The following is a 9,901-nucleotide window of genomic DNA, read 5'->3' as shown; positions in this document are numbered from 1 at the left end:
GCAGGGAAAGAGTAATAAAGTCCATGTTAGGGTGGCCAGAGATCGTGTGCTTCACAGACCCTGAACCTCCTTGGAAAGATGTGAATAATCATCACATAATGCCTCAAAAGGCATTCATAAATATTCAGTGTAATAACTTGAATTTTTCTAGGACAAAGACTGGAACATAGCATTATTCCATTCATGCTCATGCCCTGTCTTAATGGAGAAAATTTCCAAAATTATATTTCTTTATTATTCTTTAAATAGTATTTTTAAAGCTGGCTTGCATGAGACAGTAACTGGCCTATGACTGGAAATTTACCTATAATGGAAAAAGAAACTGAGAGACCTTTTGTGCCATGAAAGTTTTTAGAACTTTGTATCTTAGTCCTCCTGAAAAGTTTAATTTTATTGTTAAATATTAAGCTTTAAAAATGAACAAAAAATAAAAAAATTTAAAAAAATTTTTAAAAAATGAACAGAATGAGAAATAAATTAAAATGTTAATTTGTGACCTTAGATGAGATCAACAAAGTAAAATGTGTGGAATGTTACTCAGAAACTCAAAATTTTCAAATTCCACAGTGGAAAAAAAAAAGAGGATTACTTTTTTTTCTCACCATCTAGGAAAAAAAAAGACAAATACTAGAGTACTTATATTAGTAGCTTTGGCAGTAGAAATTAAAATCTATTCACAGGGGCTGGGGAGATAGCTCAGCAGCATAAGCACCTGCCTGGCAAGCACAAGGTCCTGAGTTTGATGCCTGATACCACAAAAAACAAATACAAATAAATAAATAAAACCTATTCACTTAAAAGTTGTATTACTGGTCTTAGAAATAACTTAATGCACATTAAGTCATCAATTTTCACAAAGAGACCAAAACTATCCAGAAATGGTACTAGAAAAACTGTCTAAATGCAAAAGATTGAATCTAGATCCTTGTCTCTCATATGTATAAAAGTCAAATGGATCAAGTATCTACAACAGAAACAATCTGATGGAAGATAAAACAGGGAAAACTTATAAAGACACAGATAAAGAGCAGAACTATCGGAACAGAGCTCCAACGGCTTAAGAAATAGCGAGAAGAACCAACAAGCTTCTGCACAGCAAAGGAAGCAAACAATATAGTGAACAGAAAATTTTCAAGATGGGAAAAAGTTTGACAGCTAATTTCTTGGATAAGAGAATAATACATAAGGAATTAAGACAAAATTAAGTTTCACAAAACAAAAGATCAAATAAAAATAGGCAACTAAAATGAATAGATACTTTTCAGAAGAAGTACAAACGGGCAATATATACATTTAAAAATCTTTGACATCAAAAACGTTCAATATAACTGGCCATTCGAGAGATATAAGTTGAAAACAATGCAGAGATTCTATCTTACTCTAGAAAGAACAACTGTCATAAAAAACGAATAATGCTAAATACTTTTCAGATTGCACGGAGAAAGAAATATTTCTGTGTTGTTGATTGGAAGGTAAATTAGTGCCACTATTATAAAAATCAATATGGAGATTGCTGAAAAAAATAAAAATAAAAATTCCATTTGACTCTTCTCCATGAGAAACCCAAAATATAAATAAAGAGCAAAATAAAAAAAGATAGTAGGAAACAAGGAGGTAGGTCTTTTGCAAAAGGGGAGGAGACCAAAAGATGGGGGAGGAGCTTACACAGGGAAGGAGAGGGAGGGGAAGGGAATTAAAAAAATAATTAGGATGTGCTATGTATATGTACCAACTCCCCACAAAGAATGTAATCAATATGCACAGCAAAGGCCAGGGAGATAGCTCAGTGGAATAAGTGCTTGCCCAGCAAGCCCAAGGTCCTGAGTTCAATCCTTAGTACCAACAAAAGAAAAAAAATCTGTACCAAACATGTATCAATACAAAATGAAAATTTTAAAAAGTTATATTATTTGGTCTTGATAATTATATAATTTATGATTTCTATGTCAATATTGATATGAATATATGTAATTATTCTTCTGAAAATATTTTTGTTTTTTATGTATTTAAGACAGGGTCTACAGCGTCTCACTACACAGGGTCTCACTACAGGGTCTACAGGGTCTCACTACACAGATTGGACTTACAGTGATTCTCCTGTTTTTGGCCTCCCAAGCTCTGGGATTGCAGGCGCACACCACCTTTTCCCTCAGATTGTGCATTTCCAACTACAAAATATTTTAACTAAATTATATGTCATAAGCATGCATGCGAATACATCCCAAAACTTGGATCTTTATTTTTAATAGTATAAGCTAAAACATGTAAATCATTATAGATATGTTCTTAATCTTAAGAACATATAGATATGTTCTTAATAGAAACATGGCAGTACACATCATTTTATAGATATATCTTTAAACACTTTAGTCCAATTTAATCCAATTTCCTTGGATTAAATTCCTAAATATTTAATTGCTGGATCAGAAGATGGATACATTTTCATATTTAATAGGAAAATCATCAAAAAGATAATATACCATGACCAAGTAGGAGTCATCCCAGGGATTCAGGATTCACTCCACATACCCGAATCAATAAATGTAATACGCCACATTAACAGAACCAGCACATGATAATCTTCATACATGTTGAAAAAGCATTTGATAAAGTTCAACATTCATTTGGTAAGAAAAACTCTCCCAGTTCCACAAAAGAAAGAAAGAAAGAAAGAAAGAAAGAAAGAAAGAAAGAAAGAAAGAAAGAAAGAAAGAGAAAGAAAGAAAAAGAAAGAAAGAAAGAAAGAAAAAGAAAGAAAGAAAGAAAGAAAGAAAGAAAGAAAGAAAGAAAGAAAAAGAAAGAAAAGCTCTACAGAAAATTATAATATAGTCTTTATCTCAACTTGATAAAAGCCATCCATGCCAAACCAACAGCTAATATCATACTAAATGGGCAAAAACTGAAAGAAAGCTTTCCCTTTAAATCAGGAAGAAGATAAGGACATCCACTGTCCTAACTCCTATTCAATATAGCTCTTGAAACATTAGCCAGAGTAATTAGGCAAGAGAAAGAAATAAAAGTAATATGAATAGGAAAGGAAAAATTTAAATTATCATTATTTGCTGATGACATGATATTCAACATATCAGACCCCCAAAGCACCCAAAGACTCTTAGAATTAATAACCAAATTCATTATTGTAGTGAATCAACACTCAAAAATCAACAGCATTCCTGTATACAAGTAACAAACTCATTGAGAGAGAAATTACAGAAAACACTCCTTTCACTATAGCATCAAGAACTGGGCGTGGTGTTGCATTCCTATAACCCCAACTCTTGGCAGGCTGAGATAGTATTGCTATGAGATTGAGCCCAGCCTGGCCTACACAGCGCGTTCAAAACCAGCCTGAACTACATAGTGAGATCCTTGTCAAAAAAAAAAAAAAAAAAAAATTAAGCAAACAAAACCAAAAAGACAACAGCACCAATAAAAATAAAATACCTAGGAATGCATCTAACACCGAAAGTGACAGACCTTTATGTGGAAACCTACAGTACTCTGACAAAGATCAGAGATTATATCCAAAAATAGAAAGATATCCCCTATTCTTAGATAATTTTTGGATTATATCCAAAAATAGGAAAGATATCCCCTCTTCTTAGTATTAGATATAATACTAGTAGCATATCTCAAAACCAGAAAAAACAATCCTAAAATTTATACAGAATAAGAAGAGATATAGAATAGCAAATTTTACTCCAGAAATACTGCTTGAAAAATAAATTGCTGGTAACAACTACATAAAAGTTGGTAATTGTTTGGGGTTTGGGTTATTCCTCTAAACTTAATATATAAGTATATGTCTAGATGCACACACATACACTCACACATGCATACATAAAGTAAAACATATATATTATGTATATATATATGTATATATATACATATATATTTGTGGTTGTTTAACATAGTAGACTATGTGCATTTATAAAATTTTAAAATATCCTATTGTGATACATTCCACATGTATTTATATGCATTTCATATGCAAATAGTTCTATCTTCTCCATACAATATAAAATACAGAAATAATCCAGTGTTGTATAGAATAGATTCTAAATGTCAGAAATTTACAAACTACTTTTTACTTGGTTTGTCCATCTTATGAACTAGAGACATTAACTTATAAATCTGAAGAAAAATAAAAATTTAATTTCCAGTTATGTTTTATTTCTGAACTGTTTACATTGCTAAAATTTATAGTTTTGTCATAGCAGCATATTGGAAAGAACCAAGTAGTTTGTGAAATATTTCTTTAATCTTTTTTAAAATTCAATACAGGTTGCAGCTCACACTCACTATGCAGCTCACACTCATAATGATCCTCCTTGTCTCAGCCTCCCCAACACTGGGATTACAGGTGTGCTCCACCACACCCAGTTCTGGAGCAGCACAGCATGTGGTACCAGGGATCAAACTTGGGTCCATTGTGCTTGCCACACAAGCACTTAGACTGCTCAGCTGTCTCCCCAGCCAGTTTCTGAAATATTTAATCACTCTTTTTTCTGCTAAAAACTGAGCCATGAAACAGTGCTTGTGTGCAGGTGTTGTGTAAGGGTAGTTTATTTTGAGAAGAGAATCCAGGGAGTAGGAAGAAGAAATGAAAAGAGTAAAACAAAGAAAGAAGAGAAGCAAGCCCAACAACACCAATGTTGAAAATTATTCTCCTAAAGCTCACTGGGGCACCATGGAGATCACAACACAGAATTGCCTCTTGGGGAGACGGAAAAGAGGAAAACTGATCTACTGACTGTCGTCCAGCACTGGTCAGGAGTGTTGCGCTCCAGTGTGTTGAGTTCTCTGTCAGTCAATTTTGCACTTGTGTGAGAAACTCTGAGCCAGCTTGCAAGGGACCTGAGAATATTTGCTGGCTACGGCAAGAGCCTGACTACCATGAGGTAGAGAATGTGACAAGGAAAGGACAAGGAGAGTGTAAGGATGTCTAGAATACACTGAGTTTCCAGCAAATCTCAAAACATCAGAAAAACCTAAGGAAAAGAGTTAGATAACTTGTATAATAATTTGATACTTGGTTAGGATTATTTGAGAATTAGATGACTGCTTAAAATACTGTCTGGTCCTGTCTCATGTGTGCCAGCAGCCATGAAATTTGATTTAAAAATACATATTTCTTATATTAAAATGTTGGGGCGCTTTTTTTTTTTTACCAATAGTTGCCCCATGATAATCATCACAGACTATCTCCCTTCATGGGAGGAAAATTCTCATCCAGAAATTGTCTTGGTGTCCTGTGTTTATTGTTATTAATGGCAAGATTTCCCTTGACATGTCTTTGAACTAAATTTAGGCTTTGTGTCTACAGGAAACTTTGACACATGAACTGAAGAAAAATGAGCTAGAAAAGATCCTGAAACTTATAAGAAATCTGCTCCCAGTTAAGTCAAACTTTCTACCTTAAAAGTTTGAATTCATACAAAGAGCTGTAAAATACCACATTACACAGAAGTTCAGACCAAATTCTAGGTCTTTAAAAAATACTTGAAAGGAACTTAAAATTACACTGTATCTTGCTACAGTAGAGTGACCTTAGATTGTGTTATAAGAGGAATAATACCATTTCTCTTATTTAACTTCCATGAACATTTCAATCTACAATATTGACTCCTAAGTACTTTCTACACTTGTTTCATCATGAAGGTTTTTCTTTTGTTGCAGACTAAAGTAGTTATTTCTACCTGAGATTGTGCCTCTTCCACTAATTTTCTTTTTCTCACTCTCTATAGTCCAATCTTGCAAGACAAAACAGTTTTTCTTTGTCTTTTATAGGTTAAAAACCAATTTAAAAAACAAAACAAAATAGAACCTATTTACAAAACATGCAAAAGAATTTTACGTAAGGTGTTACTGCAGGACTAGCTTAAAGAGAATACAGCAGAGGGACAGAATTTCTGGAAAAAATACGTTGTCTTAGGGCATGGACTACACAAAGTCACATGCACTGCAAATACAGAAACAAAGGCGCCGGGGAGATGGCTCAGTGGAATAAGTGCTTCCCTGGCAAGCGCAAGGGCCTGAGTTCAATCCCCGGTTCTGCAAAAAAAAAAAAAAAAAGAAATACAGAAACAAAGACGTTTGTAAATCCTTTAAAGCTGAGACGATATATCTGCGTGCCGAGGTTACCTCTAGCGGTGAAATCAGGGCCGACTATTAAGCAGCCAGACTGCAACAGTAATTGAATATGTGACCATTTCTCTTTTAGCACGTTCTTTGTTTTTCTCTGCTAGAAGTTGCAGGCGTCGGTTTAATTTGATTATCTGTCATCTTAATGAAGCTGCATCTACAACAGTCATGTCATCCGCTGTTCCTTCAGTTGTTGCATCTACATTTGAAATGCCATACACAGCATCGTTTCTGACCAGCTGTCCGTTTTGGCGAACAGCATTTTCACTCATAGAGCGCTCTCTTTTTAGCCTGCCAACTGCACGGATTTCATCACTTTGAGGGGTTGGAGAAGGCCTTTCTCAGTCCAGAAAACCTAGCTGTCTCTCACTTAGTGTAAGTACACGAGGTGGTGTTTTTAGCGCCAGAGATTTTAAAGGAGTCGACTGAATAAGGTCAGGATCTGCTGATGTTGAAAACGAAACGTCTTCATTATTTCCTGCTTCAGCAGTCCTCTCTGGAACTTGCATTATCACACCAGCATTTGGAACTCCTTCTTGGAATCCTTGTTCCAGGTCAGCATTTGGTGGTGCGACTTTTAATTTTTCCTGGACCCTCATTCGCTGACTAATACCTTCGGTGTATTCCATTTCATACTGAATTCGACTAATTTCTGCCGTCTCAGCAGCAGTGGGAGAAGGAAATGCTGCCACGCTAACCAACTGTGTACCAAGTACTGCTCATTGTCTGGCACTAGCTGCTTCTGAGCTTCGTATTAATCCTTAGCTTGCTTCCCGCGCATGGGCTGGACCTGGAGCCACGTCAGTCCCCCTCGGCCCCCCGGAGCGTCCCGGACAGGGCCTCCGCCCACTGGCTTCCAGGGTGCTCTCAGCGGCCCAGTGCCTAGGGCACCCCGGGCGAGGCCCCCGCGGAGCGGGCCGCAGCGGGCCTGGACAGATGGTTTTGGCCCCTCTCCTGTTTTTTCTTTAAAATGCATTATTGGGCAAAAGAAAAGTAGACCAAAAGGCAAAGGGATGGGGGAGTAAGGGAGAAGGGCAAAGAATTAAAAAAGAATTAACCTTTGTTATATGACAACTTTACATGGTGAATGTAGTCATTTCGTGCTGTAAACATGTACGAAAAGAGAAAATGTTTAGTTTAGCAAAGCTACCTGACTCCGGCCTCTGTGCAGGCACCGGTGTGCCGCATCTATCGTCTCTGATGGGACAAGGACTGAAGAGTACCACGGCAAAGCGGCTGGGCCCTGCAGCCTGCACCTCGGCGTTTTATCTCGCTGTTAGTGATGGAGCGGCAGACTCTGACGTGGCACAAGTAGACGTTCGTGTCAGTGACTCTCCCTTGAGAATTTGAGATTTGCTGTCAAGATCTTCATGTGTAGTCCTCAAGATGTCTTTAAAGTCATTGGTTTGCTTGTATGGCAGGACTGAATTTAGCATTTCTTTGTTTTTGCAACTTAGCATAGAGAAAACATTTCTGCTGTCACCCATCGACCAGAATACACTATGGCAAAATGAAGCAGGGAGGAGACTGCTGCTTCTAAAAGGTAAGGAACACCAATAATTGCCAGATAATCATCAAAAGCCAAACATGAGGCTTGAAGTGAATTTTCCCTCACAACCAGAAGAAGGGACCAGTTTCCCTGGATTGTAGACTTCTAGTCTCCATACCTGTGGGACACTGCATTTTTATTCTTTAAGTCTCCTAGTTTCTGGCATTTTGGTAAGGCAGGCCTAGAAAATTAAAATATTGTTCTTCACTGGCTGTTATCCAGTTCCTTGAAGTCACTGTTTGATGTCATTCTGTTTGTTTTCTTCATTGTCTTAGGTAAAAGATAAATCCAGTGCATACTAATCTATCCTGGCAGGAAGTGGAAGCCTTAAAACACTTTCAAAATTTCATTTCTTATTACTGTTGTTTGGATTATTGGGGATATACATAGATTTTTCTAAACTATGATCATAAGTCAGAGACACATTTCTGATAGGTGTAAAAGACACATGAATCTCATAAAAGGATTTCTCAAGCTAAACACACATAAAGGAGTTATGAAGAAGCTCACAGGCACTGGAATGACACTTTTGCCTCTTTTTTAAATCAAATTTTAACATTCAAATAAAGTTTTTTTAAAGTTTATAACAATGACTTTATAGTACTGTAACATTTAATAAAACATACAAATATTTCAAAAGGAAATAAGCAGAAGAAAAGTTTATAATGATCTACACCAAAGAGAAGAAAGCAAGAATCAATGCAGGAAGTTATTTGTGTTAATCAATTTAATGAAATGGTAGTGGCAAACAAACAAGCCCCAACTTTCAATAGCTCTCAAAATCATAGGCTTATAAATCATAATGTATGAAGCTGCAGATTGACTGCAGTTCTGCTCCCAATGTTTGTTGTTTTGAGAGGAAGACAAACGAAAGCTGTGCCTGTGAAATGCTAGCCTAAGGGAATCAGTACAAGAAAAGCAGAGGAAATCAGAAAAAAAAGCAGACTCTAGTTGAAAGAGGAACATATGACTTTCGTATACATTTTATGATCCCAAACATGGTATGTTGCCAACCCTGAATTCAGTGGGAGGGAAGGTGCCATTTTGCAGCTCAGTGAAAGGCCAAATTAGAGAAAGTGTCAAATGGAATGCATTGTCTTAAAAATAACGCAAACAACAAAGTAACTATGGGCTAGTTTCGCTATCATCTGGCAGTTATCTTGGGTCACATTTGATGGGGTGGATGCATGAATGTTGATCACATCTCATGGACACTATGATGCTTCTTTTATTGGATAACTTACTCAAGATCAAGTGACAAAGGTAGATATCATATACATTATAAATATATGAAAAAGTATATTTTCACCAATTATATGTAAAAAGTAATTATGGAAAAATTTTAAATCACAATAGGATGAAATTAGGACTTTTTGCTTTGGCTGGCCACCTTAGGGTCAGATCTGGCAAGGCATGGGGAGCTGGGGATCGAACCGTGGTCCCCTGTGCCTGAGTGGGTTTGCCCCAGCAGGCGCTTAAACAACTGAGCAAAGCCACAAGCCCGCTATAGGATGAAATAAAAGACATTCTTTCAAAACAACTAAAAAGTTATATATCAGGTTTAAACTGAAAAGAACACCTTGTAAAGAGTGTGTCACTTCTTTAAAAAAATCTCAGAAATACTGAGCAAGATCTTGCGAAGCAATGGCTGAAAATGGTAAGAGTTCAAAACATACAGTAAAGACATGCAAGCTTTATTCAGTGAATATCTAAGTTGAATACTGCTAGTATGATTGCAAGAGTTATTGATTAGGAAGTACTAAATCTTGGAACTGAAAATACTTTCACATACTACAATATATGACACAGAGATAATCATTCCAAAATCTTCCATAAGAATAATAATAAACACCCAGGTGTAGTGGTGTGTACCTATAATCCTATCATTCCAGAGGATGAAGCAGGAGGATCACCTAGAGTTCAAGGTCATCTTGAGCTACATAGAACATTCAAGGCCAGTGTGGTCTACAGGTCAGATCCTATCTGAAAAAATAATATTAATAATATAAAAGAAAAAACCCATTAAGTTTATATCTAAAACACTTACCTTTAACTGCTTGATCACAATCACACATAGCAAAGTTACATAACTTTTAATCCTTCTTACCAATAATTTAAACAATTAAATTAATATTTGAATACTCAAGAAAAAATTTACTCATTTAGTGTTAATAGCACGTAGCAAGGAGTACTATAAAATATCACAGA

At 36.0% G+C, this 9,901-nt stretch overlaps 1 pseudogene; it reads right to left on the bottom strand.

Annotated features, from left to right (window-relative positions):
- Positions 1 to 6,158: 6,158 nt before the first annotated feature.
- LOC101580582 lies at positions 6,159 to 7,120 on the bottom strand (annotated as a pseudogene).
- Positions 7,121 to 9,901: the final 2,781 nt, after the last annotated feature.

This window comes from Octodon degus, unplaced genomic scaffold (genome assembly GCF_000260255.1).
Source record: "Octodon degus isolate 3935 unplaced genomic scaffold, OctDeg1.0 scaffold00024, whole genome shotgun sequence".
NCBI lineage: Eukaryota > Metazoa > Chordata > Mammalia > Rodentia > Octodontidae > Octodon > Octodon degus.
Note: the sequence above shows the minus strand (reverse complement) of the source record. Positions and strands in the feature narration are given on the sequence as shown.